Source organism: Pristiophorus japonicus, chromosome 3 (assembly GCF_044704955.1).
Source record: "Pristiophorus japonicus isolate sPriJap1 chromosome 3, sPriJap1.hap1, whole genome shotgun sequence".
NCBI lineage: Eukaryota > Metazoa > Chordata > Chondrichthyes > Pristiophoridae > Pristiophorus > Pristiophorus japonicus.
Genome location: NC_091979.1, coordinates 234,315,675 through 234,338,653, shown reverse-complemented (window position 1 = coordinate 234,338,653; position 22,979 = coordinate 234,315,675). Strand labels below are relative to the sequence as shown.

The 22,979-nt window shown below is 47.5% G+C and overlaps 1 protein-coding gene across 1 annotated transcript in view; it reads left to right on the top strand.

Moving 5' to 3' along the window:
• The window catches only part of abcc2 (ATP-binding cassette, sub-family C (CFTR/MRP), member 2), a 278,866-nt gene that overhangs the window by 152,775 nt on the left and 103,112 nt on the right, over nt 1-22,979 (top strand). The window lies entirely within an intron of this gene.

Genomic DNA, 22,979 nt, shown 5'->3' with positions numbered 1-22,979 from the left:
GGTGTAGGGGCTGGAGGGGGTTACAGAGATTGGGAGGGGTGTAGGGCTGAAGGAGGTTACAGAGATCGGGAGGGGTGTAAGTCTGGAGGAGGTTACAGAGATAGGGAGGGGTGTAGGGGCTGGAGGGGGTTACAGAGATTGGGAGGGGTGTAGGGCTGAAGAAGGTTACGGAGATCGGGAGAGGTGTAGGTCTGGAGGAGGTTACAGAGGTAGGGAGGGGTATAGGGCTGAAGGAGGTTACAGAGATAGGCAGTGCTGTAGGAGCTGGAGGAGGTTACAGAGATAGGGAGGGGTGTAGCGCTGGAAGAGGTTACAGAGATAAGGAGGGGTTAAGGCTGGAGATGGTTACAGAAATAGGTAGTGGTGTGGGGCTGGAGGAGGTTACAGAGATTGGGAGAGGTGTAGGGCTGGAGGAGGTTACAGAGGTAGGGAGGGGTGTAGGGCTGAAGGAGGTTACAAAGATAAGGAGTGCTGTAGGGGCTGGAGGAGATTACAGAGATAGGGAGGGGTGTAGGGCTGGAGGAGGTTACAAAGATAAGGAGGGGTTAGGGCTGGATACAGTTACAGAGATAGGTAGTGGTGTGGGGCTGGAGGAGGTTTCAGAGATAGGGAGGAGTGTAGGGACTGGAGGAGGTTACAGAGGTAGGGAGGTGTGTAGGGCCGGAGGAGGTTACAGAGATAAACATAAGAACATAAGGAATAGGAACAGGAGTAGGCCGTACGGCCCCTCGAGCCTGCTCCGCCATAACCCGTTATCCCCTTATTATTTAAGAAACTATCTATTTCTATCTTAAATTTATTCAATGTCCCAGCTTCCACAGCTCTCTGAGGTAGTGAATTCCACAGATTTACAGTACTCTGAGAGAAGAAATTTCTCCTCATCTCTGTTTTAAATGAGCGGCCCCTTATTCTAAGATCATGCCCTCTAGTTCTAGTCTCCCCTATCAGTGGAAACATCCTCTCTGCATCCACCTGGTCAAGCCCCCTCATAATCTCATATATTTCGATAAGATCACTTCTCATTCTTCTGAATTCCAATGAGTAGAGGCCCAACCTACTCAACCTTTCCTCATAAGTCAACCCCCTCATCCCCGGAATCAACCTAGTAAACCTTCTCTGAACTGCCTCCAAAGCAAGTATATCCTTTCGTAAATATGGAAACCAAAATTGCATGCAGTATTCCAGGTGTGGCCTCACCAATACCTTATATAGCTGTAGCAAGACTTCCCTGCTTTTATACTCCATCCCCTTTGCAATAAAAGCCAAGATACCATTGGCCTTCCTGATCACTTGTTGTACCTGCATACTATCCTTTTGCATTTCATGCACAAGTACCCCCAGGTCCCGCTGTACTGCGGCACTTTGCAATCTTTCTCCATTTATATAATAACTTGCTCTTTGATTTTTTTCTGCCAAAGTGAATGACCTCATACTTTCCAACATTATACTCCATCTGCCAAATTTTTGCCCACTCACTTAGCCTGTTTATGTCCTTTTGCAAATTTTTTGTGTCCTCCTCACACATTGCTTTTCCTCCCATCTTTGTATCGTCAGCAAACTTGGCTACATTACACTCAGTCCCTTCTTCCAAGTCGTTAATATAGATTGTAAATAGTTGGGGTCCCAGCACTGATCCCTGCCAACCAGAGAATGAACCATTTATCCCGACTCTCTGTTCTCTGTCAGTTAGCCAATCCTCTATTCATGCTAATATATTATCCCCAACCCCGTGAACTTTTATCTTGTGCAGTAACCTTTTATGTGGCACCTTGTCAAATGCCTTCTGGAAGTCCCCCTTATCCACCTGTTCGTTACATCCTCGAAGAACTCCAGCAAATTTGTCAAACTTAACTTCCCCTTCATAAATCCATGCTGACTCTGCCTGACCGAATTTTGCTTTTCCAAATGTCCTGCTACTGCTTCTTTAATAATGGACTCCAACATTTTCCCAATCACAGATGTTAGGCTAACTGGTCTATAGTTTCCTGCTTTTTGTCTGCTTCCTTTTTTAAATAGGGGCATTACATTTGCAGTTTCCAATCTGTTGGGACCTCCCCAGAATCCAGGAATTTTGGTAAATTACAACTAGGGAGAGGTGTAGGGCTGGAGGAGGTTAAAGAGATAGGGAAAACATAAGAACATAAGAATTAGGAACAGAAGTAGGCCATCTAACCCCTCGAGCCTGCTCTGCCATTCAACAAGATCATGGCTGATCTGGCAGTGGACTCAGCTCCACTTACCCGCCTGCTCCCCGTAACCCTTAATTCCCTTATTGGTTAAAAACCTATCTATCTGTGACTTGAATACATTCAATGAGCTAGCCTCAACTGCTTCCTTGGGCAGAGAATTCCACAGATTCACAACCCTCTGGGAGAAGAAATTCCTTCTCAACTCGGTTTTAAATTGGCTCCCCCGTATTTTGAGGCTGTGTTCCCTAGTTCTAGTCTCCCCGACCAGTGGAAACAACCTCTCTGCCTCTATCTTGTCTATCCCTTTCATTATTTTAAATGTTTCTATAAGATCACCCCTCATCCTTCTGAACTCCAACGAGTAAAGACCCAGTCTACTCAATCTATCATCATAAGGTAACCCCCTCATCTCCGGAATCAGCCTAGTGAATCATCTCTGTACCCCCTCCAAAGCTAGTATATCCTTCCTTAAGTAAGATGACTAAAACTGCACGCAGTACTCCAGGTGCGGCCTCACCAATACCCTATACAGTTGCAGAAGGACCTCCCTGCTTTTGTACTCCATCCCTCTCGCAATGAAGGCCAACATTCCATTCGCCTTCCTGATTACCTGCTGCACCTGCAAACTAAATTTTTGTGATTCATGCACAAGGACCCCCAGGTCCCTCTGCACCGCAGCATGTTGTAATTTCTCCCCATTCAAATAATATTCCCTTTTACTGTTTTTTTTTCCCAAGGTGGATGACCTCACACTTTCCGACATTGTATTCCATCTGCCAAACCTTAGCCCATTCGCTTAACCTATCCAAATCTCTTTGCAGCCTCTCTGTGTCCTCTACACAACCCGCTTTCCCACTAATCTTTGTGTCATCTGCAAATTTTGTTACACTACACTCTGTCCCCTCTTCCAGATCATTTATGTATATTGTAAACAGTTGTGGTCCCAGCACCGATCCCTGTGGCACACCACTAACCACCTCTATCCACATGCTCGCTATATCCTCAAAGAATTCCAGTAAATTAGTTAAACATGATTTCCCATTCATGAATCCATGTTGCGTCTGCTTGATTGCACTATTCCTATCTAGATGTCCCGCTATTTCTTCCTTAATGATAGTTTCAAGCATTTTCCCCACGACAGATGTTAAACTAACCGGCCTATAGTTACCTGCCTTTTGTCTGTCCCCTTTTTTAAACAGAGGCGTTACATTAGCTGCTTTCCAATCCGCTGGTACCGCCCCAGAGTCCAGAGAATTTTGGTAGATTATAACGAATGCATCTGCTATAACCTCTGCCATCTCTTTTAATACCCTGGGATGCATTTCATCAGGACCAGGGGACTTGTCTACCTTGAGTCCCATTAGCCTGTCCAGCACTACCTCCCTAGTGATAATGATTGTCTCAAGGTTCTCCCTTCCCACATTCCTGTGACCAGCAATTTTTGGCATGGTTTTTGTGTCTTCCACTGTGAAGATCGGAGCAATAATTATTTAAGGTCTCAGCCATTTCCACATTTCCCATTATTAAATCCCTCTTCTCATCTTCTAAGGGATCAACATTTACTTTAGTCACTCTTTTCCGTTTTTTATATCTGTAAAAGCTTTTACTATCTTTTTATGTTTTGCGTAAGTTTATCTTCGTAATCTATCTTTCCTTTCTTTATTGCTATCTTAGTCATTCTTTGCTGTTGTTTAAAATTTTCCCAATCTTCTAGTTTCCCACTAACCTTGGCCACCTTATACGCATTGGTTTTTAATTTGATACTCTCCTTTATTTCCTTGGTTATCCACGGCTGGTTACCCCTTCTCTTACCGCCCTTCTTTTTCACTGGAATATATTTTTGTTAAGCACTATGAAAGAGCTCCTTAAAAGTCCTCCACTGTTCCTCAATTGTGCCACCGTTTAGTCTGTGTTTCCAGTCTACTTTAGCCAACTCTGCCCTCATCCCACTGTAGTCCCCTTTGTTTAAGCATAGTACGCTCGTTTGAGACACTAATTCCTCACCCTCAATCTGTATTACAAATTCAACCATACTGTGATCACTTATTCCGAGAGGATCTTTTACTAGGAGATCGTTTATTATTCCTGTCTCATTACACAGGACCAGATCTAAGATAGCTTGCTCCCTTGTAGGTTTTGTAACATACTGTTCTAAGAAACAATCCCGTATGCATTCTATGAATTCCTCCTCCAGGCTACCCCGTGCGATTTGATTTGACCAATCGATATGTAGGTTAAAATTCCGCATGATTACTGCCGTTCCTTTTTCACATGCCTCCATTATTCCCTTGAGTATTGCCCGCCCCACCATGAAGTTATTATTTGGGGGCCTATAAACTACGCCCACCAGTGACTTTTTCCCCTTACTATCTCTAATCTCCACCCACAATGATTCAACATTTTGTTCATTAGAGCCAATATCGTCTCTCACAACTGCCCTGATATCATCCTTTATTAACAGAGCTACCCCATCTCCTTTCCCTTCTTGTCTATCTTTCCGAATTGTCAGATACCCCTGTATGTTTCATTCCCAGTCTTGGCCACCCTGCAACCATGTTTCTGTAATGCCCACCAAATCATACCATTTGTAATGATTTGTGCCGTCAACTCATTTACTTTATTTCGAATGCTGCGGAGGGGTATAGGGCTGGAGGAGGTTACAGAGCTAGGAAGGAGTGTAGGGCCGGAGGAGGTTACAGAGATAGGGAGGGGTATAGGACTGGAGGAGGTTATAGAGATAGGGAGTGGTGTAGGGCTGGAGGAGGTTACAGAGCTAGGGAGGGGCGAGCATACATGAAACTTGTTTTCATAAAATGGCTTTTATGCAAGGAAACGTCCCAAGGTTGTTGTGCCCGAAATGGGAGGGGTAGTTGAAGAGATTGGTTTTTGAGGGGTGGGGTTTAAGGAGTCTGGGGAGGCAGAAAAAAGGGAGGAGTTCATGAGGAGAATGCCAGAGTACAAGGAAAGGGATGGCTGAAGACTTTTCTATCAATAATGGACCAGATGCAGAGGGCACACAATAGACTGGAGATTGTTGGGAAGACTGCAGGGTTGGGTGGGGTGGGATGGACCGAAGAGGGATTGAAGTGAAGATGGGAAATGGACAGCCAGGAGACTGCCATGGACGTTGCATGGAATTTACAGCACAGAAATAGTCCATTGGGCTCAACTGCTCCGTGTCGGTGTTTATGCCCCACATGAGCCTCCTCCCACCTTACTTCATCTCATCCTATCAGCATATCCTTCTATAAGGATACGGTGACGTTATGGAGGTGTAAGTAGGTGACAACGGAAATGGAGCTTCTGAGGATATAGAGAGATACCCATAGAACAAGATAGTTCATCTGCTGCTGGGACCAAGGAGATCAACCAGCCAGGGTTTAATCATAGAATCATATGGCACAGATGAGCCCATTCCGCCCATCGTGCCTGTGCCGGTTCTTTGTAAGAGCTATCCCATTGGTGTCACTTCTTCTTGGGCAGTCACTCGGAGTCGAGGATGTCTTGCTTCCACACTAACATCAGTTCTCAGGTGGCTGATGAGCCCAATGAGAGACCTCCAGTCTCTGTCACAGGTGCGGCAGATGGTGGTTGGAGGGGCGGGTGAGTGGGGAGCTTGGTTTGCCGCACGCTCCTTCTGTTGTTTGCACTTGGCTTCCTCATGCTCCCGGCAAAGAAACTCGAGGTGCTCAGCACCCTCCCAGATGCTCTTCCTCCACTTAGGGCAGTCTTAGGCCAGGGATTCCCAAGTGTCAGTGGGGATGTTGCACTTTATCAGGGAGGCTTTGAGGGTGTCCTTGAAGCGTTTCCTCTGCCCATCTGGGGCTGGCTTGCTGTATTGGAGCTCCGAGTGGAGCGCATGTCCCACTGCCCCCCTGTTCTTTCCCCACAGCCCTGAAAATGGCTCTTTTTCAAGTACTTATCCTGTTCACTTTTTGAAAGTTACTATTGAATCTGCTTCCACCGCCCTTTCAGGCAGCACATTCGAGATCACAACAACTCGCCGAGAAAGAAATAACTTGCATTTATATAGTGCCATTCACAACCTCAGGACATCCCAAAGCGCTTTACAACCAATGGAGTAGTTTTTATTAAGTGCAGTCACTGTTATGATCTAGAAATGGAATCTTGGCCTTTATTGTAAAGGGGATGGAGTATAAAAGCAGGCAAGTCTTGCTACAGTTATACAGGGTATTGGTGAGGCCACACCTGGAATACTGCGTGCAGTTTTGGTTTCCATATTTACGAAAGGATATACTTGCTTTGGAGGCAGTTCAGAGAAGGTTCACTAGGTTGATTCCGGAGATGAGGGGGTTGGCGTTTGAGGAAAGGTTGAGTAGGTTGGGCCTCATTGAAATTCAGAAGAATGAGAGGTGATCTTATCGAAACGTATAAGATTATGAGGGGTCTTGATCAGGTGGATGCAGAGAGGATGTTTCCACTGATAGGGGAGACTAGAACTAGAGGGTATAATCTTAGAATAAGGGGCCGCCCATTTAAAAAAGAGATGAGGAGGAATTTCTTCTCTCAGAGGGTTGTAAATCTGTGGCACTCGCGGCCTCAGAGAGCTGTGGAAGCTGGGACATTGAATAAATTTAAGACAGAGATAGACAGTTTCTTAACCGATAAGGGAATAAGGGGTTATGGGGATCGGGCAGGGAAGTAGACCTGAGTCCATGATCGGATCAGCCATGATCGCATGGCCTACTCCTGCTCCTATTTTTTATGTTCTTATGAAGCGCAGCAGCTAATTTGCACACAGCAATGAAGGCCCATCACTACCTTCTCAGGGCAACTAGCGTTGGGCAATAAATGTCGGCGTTGCCAGTGGTGCCCGCATGAATGAATTAAAACCAATCAGCATTACTGCCCTCCTATTCTTTGTCAGTGGGGTTAGGAGATTGACATGGGGATATGCTATGTCAACCATAGGTCAGTGGGCAGCACTCTGCGGGTCACAGGGTCGTGGGTTCCAGTCCCACTCCCGAGACTTGAGCACAAAAATCTAGGCTGACACTCCCAGTGCAGTGCTGAGGAAGCGCTGCACTATCGGAGGTGCCGTCTTCTGGATGAGATGTGAAACTGACGCCCTGTCTGTTATATATGCAACCCTATATAACCAGCATTCTACAGCCATCAGAGGGCGCACCTGTTGGAGTCCCAAGGGATCCTAGCATCCCTTGGGGGCACTGCATCTAAGCCGGCCTCCCATGCTGTACCAACACTCTGGAGTCAGAATAAAGAGACTAAGGTCACACTTACTCACGTCTACAGTACTCAATCACATTACTTTATTCTGGACATAACAACTGGCGACGAGATGCAGAGAAAATGCAGAGAACTGTTGGTATCCTGGAGAAATTCTCAGAAGGGGACGATTGGGAGGTCTTGAGGAGCGACTCGACCAATACTTTGTGGCCAACGAGCTGGAAGGGAGTGTGAACGCTGCCAAACGAAGGGCGATCCTCCTCACCGCCTGTGGGGCAACAACCTATGGCCTCATGAAGAATCTTCTTGCTTCGGTGAAACCAACAACCAAATTGTATGAAGAACTGTGTACGCTGGTCCGGGAGCACCTAAATCCGAAGGAGAGCGTTCTGATGGCAAGGTATCGATTTTACACATATCAACGGTCTGAAGGCCAGGAAGTAGCGAGCTACATTGCCGAACTAAGGCGCCTTGCAGGACATTGCGGATTTGATGGATTCCTGGAGCAAATGCTAAGAGATATTTTTGTGCTTGGCATTGGCCATGAGGTTATCCTTCGCAAAGTATTGACTGTTGAAACAACAAACTTGAGCAAAGCCATAACGATAGCTCAGGCATTTATGTCCACCAGCGATAACACCAACAAATTTCACAGCATAAAGATGCTTCGGCAAGCACTGTACACAAAGTAACGTCGTTTTCAGGCAGGAATGCATAAGGCAGATGTAAAGTTCTGTCCCCTCAGTACAGATTCACACGAGGCATGTAGTGAAGTCAAGGTCACTCTGGACCTGCACCTTTATTTCACAGCTCTGGAATGCTGCACTTGCCTGAGACCTGTCCTTATATACCTGTCTCTTGCAAGTGCACCCCTGGTGGTAAGGTATGCTGGTGATTACAGGTCATATCTTATTACAGTCATGTATAGCATGTTAGGATACAGTTATATATAATAATGTAAGATACATGACATCACCCTCCCCCAAGGTCTTATTGTCTTTATAGGTTCAGTCTCTCAGGAGGTCTACACTCTCGCATGGAGCGTCTGAGTTGTGGTTCAATTGTTTGCCTTGGTGTCTGTTTTTCTTTGGGTGTGGTTGCTGGTATCTCGCCTGGGCTATCTGTTTCGATTGGTGTGATTGTTGTTGACTCGCCTGGGCTGTCTGTTGGGATTGCTCTTTGCTCAGGTTGTTCCCTCTGTCTGTCCACCAGGTGTGGTGCGAGTTCCACATTGTAGTCTGCCTCTGGTTCCGCAGTGTTGTTAGTAAATCTGCTTTTGACTTGGTCTACATGCCTATGGCAGGTTTTGCCATTGTCCATTTGTACTACCAGTAGCCTGTTTCCTTCCTTGCCCGTTACTGTTCCTGCAAACCATTTGGGACCTCTGCCATAGTTTAATACAAACACTTTGTCCCCTATCTCATTCCATCTCCCCCTTGAATTTCTGTCATGGTACTCAGTCAGCTTATGGCGCTTTGCCTCAACGATTTCGTGCATGTCTGGGAGAATTAATGAGAGCCTTGTTTTTAAAGTCCTTTTCATCAACAGTTGCACGGGGGGGATCCCAGTCAATGAGTGCGGACGAGATCTGTATGCCAGCAGCAGTCGCAACAGGCAACCCTGCAGCGTGGGACCTTGGATTTTAAGCATGCCTTGTTTAATGATTTGCACTGTTCTCTCCACCTGGCCGTTGGAGGCCGGCTTGAACGGTGCTGTCTTGACGTGATTTATGCCGTGGTCAATTATAAAGTCTTGGAATTCTGCGCTGGTGAAGCACGGACCATTGTCACTGACCAATATGTCAGGGATTCCGTGCATTGCAAACATGGTTGCGAGGCTCTCCACAGTGGTGGAGGTTGTGCTCGAGTTTAAAATGGTGCATTCGATCCACTTTGAAAATGCATCTACAACTACGAGGAACATTTTGCCCATGAATGGGCCCGCATAGTCTACGTGCACCCGCGACCACGGTTTGGTAGGCCAGGGCCAGGGGTTCAGTGGAGCCTCCCTGTGGGCATTGCTGAGTTGGGCACAAATGGTGCACCTTCGGACGCAGAGCTCCAAGTGCACGTCAATACCAGGCCACCAGACGTGGTATCTGGTTATGGCCTTCATGAGAACGATCCCCGGGTGCTCGCGGTGGAGCTCCCGGACAAATGCCTCTCTGCCTCGCAGAGGCATGACTACTCGGCTGCCCCACATCAGGCAGTCTGCTTGTAGTGATAGCTCATGCATGCGCCTGTGAAAGGGTTTTAATTCCTCGGGCCAGGCATTGCGAGCCTTTGCCCAGTCACCGGTTAGGACAAATCTTTTTACTAAGGATAACGTGGGGTCGCTGGCCGTCCAGGCTCTGATTTGGTGAGCCGTCATGGGCGAACCTGTGGACTCAAAGGCATTGATTGCCATGACTATCTCACAGTCCTGTTCGTCAGACCCTTCCGTGGTCGCCAGGGGTAGTCTGCTGAGCGCGTCGACACAGTTGTCTGTGCCTGGTCTGTGTCTTATTGTGTAGTCGTAGGATGCCAGCATGAGTGCCCACCGTTGAATTCGCGCTGAGGCGTTGGCGTTTATTGCCTTGCTCTCGGATAGGAGGGACGTGAGGGGCTTGTGGCCGGTTTCCAACGTGAACTTGGCCCCGAAAAGGTATTGGTGCATCTTTTTGACACCGTACATGCAGGCGAGCGCCTCCTTCTCTACCATTCCGTACCCGCGCTCCGCCCGCGAAAGTGACCTGGAGGCATAAGCTATGGGTTGTAATTTGCCCGCACTATTGACATGTTGCAAAACGCACCCGACCCCATACGCTGACGCATCGCATGTGAGAACTAGCTTTTTACCTGGGTCAAAGAAAGTCAAAACACTGTTGGAACACAGAAGGTTGCGTGCCTTATTGAAGGCGCGTTCCTGGGTGTCCCCCCAAAACCAATCGCACCCTTCCTTAGTAGCACGTGGAGAGGCTCCAGCAGCGTGCTTAAGTTCTGCATAAAGTTCCCAAAGTAATTGAGTAGCCCGAGAAAGGCGCGCAGTTCTGAGACATTCCGGGGCCTGGGTGCCAGGCGAATTGCTTCTGTTTTGGACTCTGTTGGGCGGATTCCATCAGCGGCAATCCTTTTGCCCAAAAATTCAACCTTGGGTGCGAGAAAAAGGCACTTGGATTTCTTGACTCGTAGACCCATCCGATCCAACCGCTTTAGTACTTCCTCCAAATTACGGAGATGGGAGTTGGTGTCCCTGCCCGTGATAAGTATGTCGTCTTGAAATACAACCGTCCCCGGGATGGACTTGAGCAGACTCTCCATGTTGCGCTGGAATATGGCAGCTGCTGACCTGATGCCGAATGGGCATCGATTGTACATGAAAAGGCCTCGACGTGTGTTGATGGTGGTGAGTAGCTTGGATTCCTCGGTCAATTCTTGCGTCATATACGCAGATGTGAGGTCTAATTTTGAGAAAAGTTTACCTCCAGCCAATGAGGCAAATAAGTCCTCCGCTCTGGGCAGCAGGTACTGGTCCTGTAGGGAGACTCTGTTTATGATAGATTTGTAGTCCCCACAAATTCGTACGGATCCATCAGGCTTCATGACTGGGACGATGGGACTTGCCCAGTCGCTAAATTCCACAGGTGATATAATGCCTTCCCGCAGAAGCCTGTCTAGTTCGTGTTCAATCTTTTCCCTCATCACATAGGGTACAGCTCTGGCCTTGTGATGGACCGGTCTAGCATCCTGTGTGATGTAGATTTTGACTTTGGCCCCTTTGAAAGTGCCCACACCTGGCTGAAAGAGATGTTCAAATCGCTTTATAATTGTTGAGCAGGAGGTCCGTTCCTCTGATGACATGGCATGGACATCATCCCATTTCCAGTTTAGTTTTGCCAGCCAGCTTCTCCCCAGCAGTGCTGGGGGGTCTCCGGGAACAATCCACAGGGGATTGTCGGTTCACTGTCCCTTTGTGTGTGACAGAGAGCATGGCGCTGCCGAGGACTGGTACGATTTCTTTGGTGTCGACCCTTGTGAGTTTTGGTCTGCCTCTTTTATGCGGCCACAGTTGTTCAAATTGTTGAGCACCCATGAGAGATTGACTCGCTTCCGTATCCAGCTCCATGTTGACAGGTATCCCGTTGAGTAGGACCCTCATCATTATAGGAGGCGTCCTGTTGTAGGAGCAGCGGCCATTGATCGTGTTGACCCGCTGTACATCGGTGTCCCGGGTACTGTCCCCACCATCTTCTGGTCCGCTTTCCGATCCATCCGATTCGTATACCAGCCGCGTTGCCATTTTTTTGTACATGCGGGCCAAATGTATATTCACAGTTCCTGCAAACAGCCTGCTGAAATCGACATCCCCTTGATGAGTGCACACCCCCACACCTCCAGCACAGACTGCTTCTATCAGTTTGTAGTTGATTGCTCGCATTGTGGGTTGATGAGGTGTGAACGGCCATTCCTGTAGCCCTTGATGGCTTTTGGCGCCACTGCTTGCTGTCGAGAGCCTGTTCTCCCGGTTTTGTCTGTGTGTGTGGGTAGCAGCTTGTTTAGTGCTGTGAACTCCTTGTTCCGATATTTCGTTAATTGTCGTACCTGCATTGTAAATCAACCTCGTTTTTTCTTCCCCTACCAAGAATGTCTGTGCAACCAGTGCTGCTGCCTCTAAGGTCAGGTTCTTGGTCTCTATGAGCTTTCGGAATATGCCTGCGTGGCCTATTCCTTCAATGAAAAAGTCTCTCAGCATTTCTCTCCTCAGTTCATCGGAGAACTCATTTAAACTAGCCAACCTCCGAAGTTCCGCCACGAAGTCGGGTATGCTCTGGCCCACACAGCGTCTGTAGTTGTAGAACCTGTGTCTGGCCATGTGTAGGCTGCTCGCTGGCTTCAGGTGGTCTCTTACCAGTGTGATCAATTCTTCAAACGACTTGCTTGCTGGTTTCTCGGGTGCCAACAGATCCTTCATTAAAGCGTATGTTTTCGAGCCACAGCTGGTCAAGAGATGGGCTCTTCTCTTGTCTGCCTTATCGTCGCCTAACCAGTCTTTGGTTACAAAGCTTTGCTGGAGCCTTTCTATAAAGTCCTCCCAATTGTCTCCAGCATTGTACTTTTCATCTGATCCGTTGTTCGCCATTCTGTGGATTCTGTAATCCCGTAACCTGTCGCCACTGTAAAGTCCTGTCCCCTCAGTACAGAGGCATGTAGTGAAGTCAAGGTCACTCTGGACCTGCACCTTTATTTCACAGCTCTGGAATGCTGCACTTGCCTGAGACCTGTCCTTAAATACCTGTCTCTTGCAAGTGCACCCCTGGTGGTAAGGTATGCTGGTGGTTACAAGTCATAGCTTATTACAGCATGTATAGCATGTTAGGATACAGTTATATATAATAATGTAAGATACATGACAGCAGAGCGTACATGCCTGCAGCTGCATGATCTCAGATGACTCAGAGTCTGCCATCAAGCGTTAATGCGAGGCAGTTAACACCTTGTTGGAGCTGCAAAGGTGATCATCGAGCCCATCAATGCCGCTTCAAACACTATACGTGCAAAGGCTGTGGAACAATGGGTCACCTCCAGCAAATGTGCAGACAAGCTGCAAACCCTGCAAACCACCATGTTGCAGAGGAAGACCGATCCATGGCGGATCAAACTGAATTAGAGACTCAAACCAAGGAGGCAGAAGTGTACGGGATACACACCTTCACCACGAAATGTCCACTGATCATGTTAACAGTTGAACTGAACAGAATTCCAGTATACATGGAATTGGACACTGGACAGTCCATCATGAGCAAAAAGGTCTTCGACAGGCTGTGGTGCAACAAGGCACACAGGCCCAAGCTGAGCCCCATTCACAACAAGCTGAGAACTTATACTAAAGAACTGATCCCTGTAATTGGCAGCGCAGCAGTAAAAGTCTCCTATGATGGAGCAGTGCACAAACTACCACTTTGGATAGTACCAGGAGATGGCTCCACACTGTTCAGCAGAAGTTGGCTGAAAAAATTCCACTGGAACTGGGACGACATCCGAGCGCTTTCGTCTGTCGACGATGCCTCATGTGCTCAGGTTCTGAGCAAGTCTCCGTCGTTGTTTGAGCCAAGCATCGGAAGCTTCTCAGGGGCGAAGGTGCAGATCCACTTGATTCCTGGTACATGACCCATCCACTACAAGGCAAGGGGGATGCCATATATGATGCGAGAGAAAGTGGAGATCGGGCTAGACAGGCTGCAAAGAGAGGGCATCATCGTGCCGGTGGAGTTCAACGAGTGGGCCAGTCCGATTGTTCCGGTTCTCAAGGGTGATGGCACAGTCAGAGTTTGCGGGGACTATAAAGTAACGATTAACCGTTTTTTGCTGCAGGACCAGTACCCGCTACCCAAGGCAGACGACCTATTTGCAATGCTGGCGGGAGGAAAGACGTTCACCAAGTTGGACCTGACCTCTGCCTACATGATGCAGGAGCTGGCGGAATCTTCGAAAGGCCTCACCTGCATCAACACGTGCAAAGCTCTGTTCATCTACAATAGATGCCCGTTTGGGATTCGATCGGCCGCGGCTATTTTTCAAAGGAACATGGAGAGTCTGCTAAAGTCGGTTCCGCGCACTATGGTTTTCCAGGACGACATACTGGTCACAGGTCGGGACACCATCGAACACCTACAGAACCTGGAAGAGGTTCTAAGTCGGCTAGATCGTATGGGACTCAGGTTGAAACCCTCAAATTGTGTTTTCCTGGTGCCAGAGGTCGAGTTCCTAGGGAGAAGAATCGCGGCAGATGGCATCAGACCCACTGACGCTAAGACGGAGGCCATCAAGAATGCGCCGAGACCACAGAACGTAACGAAGCTGCGGTCATTCCTGGGACTCCTCAATTATTTTGGTAATTTCCTACCTGGGTTAAGCACCTTGCTAGAACCTCTACATGTGTTGCTACGCAAGGGAGATGACTGGGTATGGGGGAAATCACAAGAGACTGCTTCTGAGAAAGCCCGAAATCTGTTATGTTCCAACAAACTGCTTGTCCTGTATGATCCTTCTAAACGGTTAGTGCTAGCTGGCAATGCGTCTTCGTACGGGGTCGGGTGTGTGTTACAACAAGCAAACGAATCAGGAACATTACAACCGGTCGCTTATGTGTCCAGGAGCTTGTCCAAGGCCGAAAGGGCCTACAGCATGATTGAAAAAGAAGCTCTGGCATGCGTTTACCGGGTAAAAAAAATGCATCAATATCTGTTTGGGCTTAAGTTCGAGTTAGAAACTGACCATAAGCCGCTCATATCGCTATTCTCAGAGAGCAAAGGTATCAATATCAATGCCTCTGCTTGCATCCAAAGATGGGCGCTCACGCTGTCTGCATATAACTATGTAATTCGCCACAGGCCAGGCACAGAAAACTGCGCTGACGCCCTCAGTCGGCTACCATTGCCCACCACCGGGGTGGAAATGTCACAGCCTGCAGACTTGCTCTTGGTGATGGATGCATTTGAAAACGAAAAGTCACCCGTTACGGCCCGCCAGATCAGGACCTGGACCAGCCAGGCTCCTTTACGGTCCAGCATCCCAGCAGAGATGCATGAAGAGATCAAGCCGGTCCAGCGGCGTAAAGACGAAATGTCCATACAAGCGGACTGTCTTTTGTGGGGTAATCGTGTGGTTTTGCTCAAGAAAGGCAGGGAAACGTTCATACGCGACCTACACATACCCACCCAGGCATAGTAATGATGAAAGCTATAGCTAGATCCCATGTGTGGTAGCCCGGCATCGACTCAGATTTGGAGTCTTGCGTGTGCCAATGCAACACTTGCTCTCAACTGAGCAATGCACCCAGGGAGGCACCGTTAAGTCTGTGGTCATGGCCCTCCAACCGTGGTCTTGGATCCACGTTGACTTCGCTGGCCCATTTCTAGGCAAAATGTTCTTGGTTGTTGTGGATGCTTATTCAAAGTGGATTGAATCTGTAATAATGTCTGTAAGCACGTCCACTGCCACCATCGAAAACCTACGAGCCATGTTTGCCATGCACGGCCTGCCTGATGTCCTTGTCAGCGACAATGGGCCGTGCTTCACCAGCGCTGAATTCAAGGAATTCATGACCTGCAATGGGATCAAGCACGTCACATATGTCCAGTTCAAGCCCGCATCCAATGGCCAGGCAGAACGTGCAGTCCAAACCATCAAGCAAAGCTTGAAACGTGTGTCGGAAGGCTCCCTGCAGACCCGCCTGTCCCGAGTTCTGCTCAGCTACCACACCAGACCCCACTCGCTCATCGGGGTTCCCCCAGCCGAGCTGCTTGTGAAAAGGGCACTCAAAACAAGGCTCTCTCTTGTCCACCTTGATCTCCATGATCAAGTCGAGGGCAGGAGGCATCAGCAAAGCATGTACCATGATCGCGCAAATTTGTCACGCGATATTGAAGTCAATGACCCCGTATTTGTACTCAACTATAGACATGGTCCCAAATGGCTTGCTGGCACTGTCATAGCCAAAGAAGGGAATAGGGTGTTTCAGGTCAAACTCGCAAACGGACTTGCAGAAAGATAGAAAGAAGAAAAATAAAAGTGGAGGGCAGACAAACCCAAGGCAAAAAGCAAAAAAGGCCACATTACAGCAAAATTCAAAAGGGGCAAAGTGTGTTAAAAAGACAAGCCTGAAGGCTCTGTGCCTCAATGTGAGAAGTATTCGAAATAAGGTGGATGAATTAACTGCGCAGATAGCAGTTAACGGATATGATGTAATTGGCATCAGGGAGACATGGCTCCAGGGTGACCAAGGCTGGGAACTCATCATCCAGGGGTATTCAACATTTAGGAAGAATAGACAGAAAGGAAAAGGAGGTGGGGTGGCATTGCTGGTTAAGGAGGAAATTAATGCAATAGTAAGGAAGGATATTAGCTTGGATGATGTGGAATCGGTATGGGTGGAACTACGGAATATCAAAGGGCAGAAAACCGCTAGTGGGAGTTGTGTACAGACCACCAAACTGTAGTAGTGAGGTTGGGGACAGCATCAAACAAGAAATTAGGGATGCGTGCAATAAAGGTACAGCAGTTATCATGGACGACTTTAATCTACATATTGATTGGGCTAACCAAACTGGTAGCAATGCGGTGGAGGAGGATTTCCTGGAGTGTATAAGGGATGGCTTTCGAGACCATTATGTCGAGGAACCAACTAGAGGGCTGGCCATCCTAGACTGGGTGATGTGTAATGAAAAAGAACTAATTAGCAATCTTGTTGTGCGAGGCCCCTTGGGGAAGAGTGACCATAATATGATAGAATTCTTTATTAAGATGGAGAGTGACACAGTTAATTCAGAGACTAAGGTCCTGAACTTAAGGAAAGGTAACTTCGATGGTATGAGACTTGAATTAGCTAGAATAGACTGGCGAGTGATACTTAAAGGGTTGACGGTGGATTGGCAATGGCAAACATTTAAAGATCACATGGATGAACTTCAACAAATGTACATCCCTGTCTGGAGTAAAAATAAAATGGGGAAGGTGGCTCAACTGTGGCTAACAAGGGAAATTAGGGATAGTGTTCAATCCAAGGAAGAGGCATAAACATTGACCAGAAAAAGCAGCAAACCTGAGGACTGGGGAGATTTTATAATACAACAGAGGAGGACAAAGGGTTTAATTAGGAGGGGGGATAATGAAGCATGAGAGGAAGCTTGCTGGGAACATAAAAACTGACTGCAAAAGCTTCTATAGATACGTGGAGAAAAAGATTAGTGAAAACAAACGTAGGTCCCTTGCAGTCAGATTCAGGTGAATTTATAATGGGGAACAAAGAAATGGTGAACCAGTTAAACAAATACTTTGGTTCTGTCTTCACGAAAGAAGACACAAATAACCTTCCGGAAATACTAGGGGACCGAGGATCTAGTGAGGAGGAACTGAAGGAAATCCTTATTAGGTGGGAAATTGTGTTAGGGAAATTGATGGGATTGAAGGCCGATAAATTCCCGGGGCCTGATAGTCTGCATCCCAGAATACTTAAGGAAGTAGCCGTAGACATAGTGGATGCATTGGTGATCATTTTCCAACAGTCTATCGACTCTGGATCGGTTCCTATGGACTGGAGGGTAGCTAATGTAACACCACTTTTTAAAAAAGGAGGGAGAGAGAAAACGGGTAATTATAGACCGGTTAGCCTGACATCAGTAGTGGGGAAAATTTTGGAATCAATTATTAAAATAGCAGCACATTTAGAAAGCAGTGACGGGATAGGTCCAAGTCAGCATGGATTTATGAAAGAGAAATCCTGCTTGACAAATGTTCTAGAATTTTTTGAGGATGTAACTGGTAGAGTGGACAAGGGAGAACCAGTGGATGTGGTGTATTTGGACTTTCAAAAGGCTTTTGACAAGGTCCCTGAAAGGGGGTTGGTCTCTATGAGTGGGTCAGGTTCCCTTCTGACCAACTTGAGCTTCCACTCTCTTGGGTTCTGTACTCTGGATTTATTTGGGGGATGTGACAAAAGTGCAAAGGACACTGGTTTGATGCAAAAGAACTTTGGTTTTATTACAGTCAAGGTAATACAAGCTTATTACTCTAGTGAGAGAATACAAGGCCAAACTTACAATCACTCGAATAAAGAATCATACACTACATATTCAAAGGGGGTTACAGTAAAATTACACCTCCCACCTCCCAATACCTAATTCTAGCTAGGTTAGACTCCAGGGCAGGCAGGGACTATGCTTACCAATCCTTTTGACAGTTAACGGTAGATCGCGGTTTCGGAGTTCGCTGGATGCGGTTGGGTCTGTTTGCCGTACCCCGAACGTCGGAGAAGACTTCTTGCTGTGCAATCTTCAGTTGGGTTGAGTCCGCTGATGTGGTAAGGCGCGTTTTGGATCTGTGAGGCAAGTACCCGTTTTCTTTGGTTGGAAATCGGTTTCTACAGTCTGTTGGGTAAGATTTTACCCGTTGATAGGTCAGGATTAGATTGTAGAATGGAAACTTTTCGATTCTTCGTTTTTTTCCCGTTGGAGTTTTTTACGAGTTTGGTCGATCGCGTTGGTTTTTCCATTGATACCACGTTGGCTGTGGTCGGTTGCTGCTGCGATGGTGATGTTCTTCCTTCCTTCAGGACTTCAGGACTTCGAGACTGGGGAAGTTAGTTTACAACTGTCGCATTTGTTTCTCTCCTTGTCTTGATGAAGTAGTAGCAACCTTGTAGCTACTTAGCAACCCAACCTCTGTTGAAAACAAGGGCCAGTGATACGATTTCAGTGGTTCTAATCTTGGCGCCAAATCAGTTCAAAATCCTTTGTATAAATTTGGCAGGCTTGGCTCTTCTTTGTAATATTTTGGCGGGTTCGTTAAAAATTGATATGCTTTGGGTAAGTTGATGTTTGAAAACTGTTACCTGATGGAAATATTAGTTTGGTAATTACAATGTCCTTTTGTGCTTAGTCTTTCGCATACATGCTGGATTGGACCTCTTTGTGATGTATATGCTGAAATGGGTTTCCAGACCCATGTTGATGGGTAGCTATCTCTGTGTGATTTTGTGATGTAAATGTTTCTTGTGGGGGAAGGATTCTCGAATACTCATCCCTCCACACAGGTTAACTTAGTCCTCCCACCCACGTAGCTTCACTTAATCAGACTGTCTCCTGCTAGTTCCTTAGGCCCGCCCACAGTCTTGAGTTTGTCTTTTAAAATCCAAAATTCTATTAAAGTTCATAGTTTCTTCCATAAACACTTTAGAGTTCCAAACTTGTCGGTATGTAGTCCCAAATTAAATTTCCTTTCGAATGAGCCCAAACACTGGGGGGTTCTTGTGAATTTTGCATCCGTCATCCCACACAAGAGATTGGTGTGCAAAATTAAAGCACATGGTATTGGGGGTAATGTATTGACGTGGATAGACAACTGGTTGGCAGACAGGAAGTAGAGAGTCGGGATAAACGGGTCCTTTTCAGAATGGCAGGCAGTGACTAGTGGGGGTGCTGCAGGGCTCAGTGCTGGGACTCCAGCTATTTACAATATACCTTAATGATTTGGATGAGGGAATTGAATGTAATATCTCCAAGTTTGCAGATGACACTAAGCTGGGTGGCGGTGTGAGCTGTGAGGAGGACGTTAAAAGGCTGCAGGGTGACTTGGACAGGTTAGGTGAGTGGGCAAACGCATGGCAGATGCAGTATAATGTGCATAAATGTGAGTTATCCACTTTGGTGGCAAAAACACGAAGGCAGAATACTATCTGAATGGCGTCAGATTAGGAAAAGGGGAGGTGCAACGAGACCTGGGTGTCATGGTACGTCAGTCATTGAAAGTTGGCATGCAGATACAGCAGGAGGTGAAGAAGCAAATGGCATATTGGCCTTCATAGCTAGGGGTTTTGAGTATAGGAGCAGGGAGGTCTTACTGCAGTTGTACAGGGTCTTAGTGAGGCCTCACCTGGAATATTCTGTTTAGTTTTGGTCTCCTAATCTGAGGAAGGACGTTCTTGCTATTGAGGGAGTGCAGCGAAGGTTCACCAGACTGATTCCCGGGATGGCAGGACTGACATATGAGGAGAGACTGGATCGACTGGGCCTGTATTCACTGGAGTTTAGAAGGATGAGAGGGGATCTCATAGAAACATATAAAATTCTGACAGGACTGGACAAGTTAGATGCAGGAAGAATGTTCCCGATGTTGGGGAAGTCCAGAACCAGGGGACACAGTCTAAGGATAAGGGGTAAGCCATTTAGGACAGAGATGAGGAGAAACTTCTTCACTCAGAGAGTTGTTAACCTGTGGAATTCTCTACCACAGAGAGTTGTTGATGCCAGTTCATTGGATATATTCAAGAGGGAGTTAGATATGGCCCTTACGGCTAAAGGGATCAAGGGGTATGGAGAGAAAGCAGGAAAGCGGTACAGAGGTGAATGATCAGCCATGATCTTATTGAATGGTGGTGCAGGCGCGAAGGGCCGAATGGCCTACTCCTGCACGTATTTGCTATGTTTCTATGTTTCTGAAGCATTTGGACCAAACCAAACTGCGATTCACAAACAGACACGAGCAAGCTGAAGAGGACACCACTAACTTCGACCCTCCCACACACACACAAGCGGCAACCGACATTACGGTTGACCACGAAGCTGAACTCATCATCCCTAACAGCCCAGCAAGGCCAGCTGCGCAGCAGCCCAGCGAAGAACCAACCAATTCACCTGCACCTGCATTTGTACCGAGATGATCGACTAGGGAGCGAAAAGCCCCAGATCGTCTCACCCTGTAAATAAGTGTACTATTGACTTTGGGAGGGAGTGATGTTCTGTATGCAACCCTATGTAACCAGCATTCTACCGCCACCAGAGGGCGTACCTGTTGGAGTGGAGTCCCAAAACATCCCAGAATCCCTTGGGAGCGCTGTATATAAGCAGGCCTCCCATGCTGTACCAACACTCTGGAGTTGGAATAAAGAGACTAAGGTACTCACGTCTACAGTACTCAATCACATTACTTTTAATATGTCCTTACTATACAGTATAAATGCACACGAGGCCCATACTTGAGAGAAGATCACTCTGTGACCTGTTGCCTTTATTACCAAGACCTTACGAGACAGACGGTGGGTGGAGCTTCCCCTTTTATACCGGAAAGTCCAGGTTAGGAGTGTCTCCCACAAGTTTGCCCCCTGTGGTCAGTGTTCTCAAGGTGTACAACTTAGGTCAGCTTATACATGGGTTACAATGAAAGTTGAATACATGACATCACCTCCCCCCAAAGTCTTATTGAGATCACAGGTTAAGTCTCTCTGGTGGTTTACGCTCCCTTGTTGAGCGCCTGAGTTGGGGCTCCGGTTGTTGGGCGCTGGCATGAGTGTCTGCTGTTTGCGGTGCCTCAGACCTGTCCGGACTGCCCACAGTGATGTTCGGTCACCTGTGGTGGAGTAAACTCTACGTCGTGTTCTTCCTCTGCTTCTTCTATGGAGTTGCTGAACCTCCTTTTAGTTTGATCCACGTGTTTGCGGCAGATTTGTCCATTGGTAAGTTTAACTATCAAAACCCTATTCCCCTCTTTGGCAATCACAGTGCCTGCAAGCCATTTGGGCCCTCCAGTGTAATTAAGGACAAAAACAGGGTCATTGACATCAATACATCGCGCCCTCGCATTCCTGTCATGGTAGTCACATTGTGACTGACGCCTGCTCTCAACAATTTCTTTCATAGTAGGATGTATAAAGGATAACCTGGTTTTGAGCGTCCTTTTCATTAGCAGCTCTGCGGGTGGAACCTCTGTGAGCGAGTGTGGTCGGGATCTATTGGCCAACAGGAGGCGTGATAAGCGGCTTTGTAGGAAACCCCCTTGGATTCTGAGCATCCTCTGTTTGATTAACTGCACTGCTCATCCCGCCTGGCCGTTTGAGGCCGGCTTGAACGGTTCCGTTCTGACATGGTTGATTCCATTGCCTGCCATGAACTCCTGGAATTCAGTGCTTGTGAAGCACGGGCCATTGTCGCTGACCAAGACGTCCGGTAGACCATGGGCGGCGAACATTGCCCGTAGACTTTCTACCGTGGCAGAGGATGTGCTTGAATTTAAAATGGCACACTCAATCCATTTGGAGTAGGCATCTACTACAACCAAAAACATTTTTCCCATGAAAGGACCTGCGTAGTCCACATGGATGCGTGACCAAGGCTTGGCGGGGCAGGACCAGGGGCTAAGGGGGGCTTCCATGGGTGCGTTGCCCAGCTGAGCACACGTGTTGCACCTGCGAACACAAAGTTCTAGGTCTGCATCTATCCCTGGCCACCAAACATGTGACCTGGCAATTGCCTTCATCATGACAATGCCTGGGTACTCTTTGTAAAGTTCTCTGATAAACACCTCCCTGCCCTTCTGGGGCATGACTACTTGGTTTCCCCACAGTAGGCAATCGGCCTGAATCGAGAGTTCATCCTTGCGCCTATGAAACGGTTTAAACTCTTCAGGGCATGCCCCGTACGTGGCTGCCCAGTCCCCATTCAGGACACATTTCTTAACTAAAGACAGTAGCGGGTCTTTATTTGTCCAGACTTTAATCTGACGGGCTGTCACAGGTGAGCCTTCGCTTTCGAAAGCTTCAACAGCCACGACCATCTCAGCATCATGCTCAGTTGCCCCCTTAATGGTGGCTAGTGGTGGCCTGCTGAGTGCATTGGCACAGTTTTCAGTGCCCGGTCTGTGCCGAATTGTGTAGTCATAGGCGGATAACGTAAGTGCCCACCTCTGTATGCGGGCCGATGCATTCGCATTTATGGCCTTGTTGACGGCCAAAAGGGATGTTAGGGGTTTGTGATCTGTCTCCAGCTCAAATTTCCTGCCAAACAGGTACTGGTGCGTTTTTTTTACTGCATATACACATGCTAGCACTTCCTTTTCTACCATTCCGTAGCCCCTTTCTGCCCGGAACAGACTTCTGGAGGCATAAGCTACCGGCTGTAACTGACCATTGGCATTCACATGCTGCAACACACATTCGACCCCATACGACGACGCATCACATGTTAAAACTAGTTTCTTACACGGATCATATCACGTTAACAGTTTGTTGGAGCATAACAAATTGCGTGCTCTATCAAAAGCCCTTTCCTGGCTG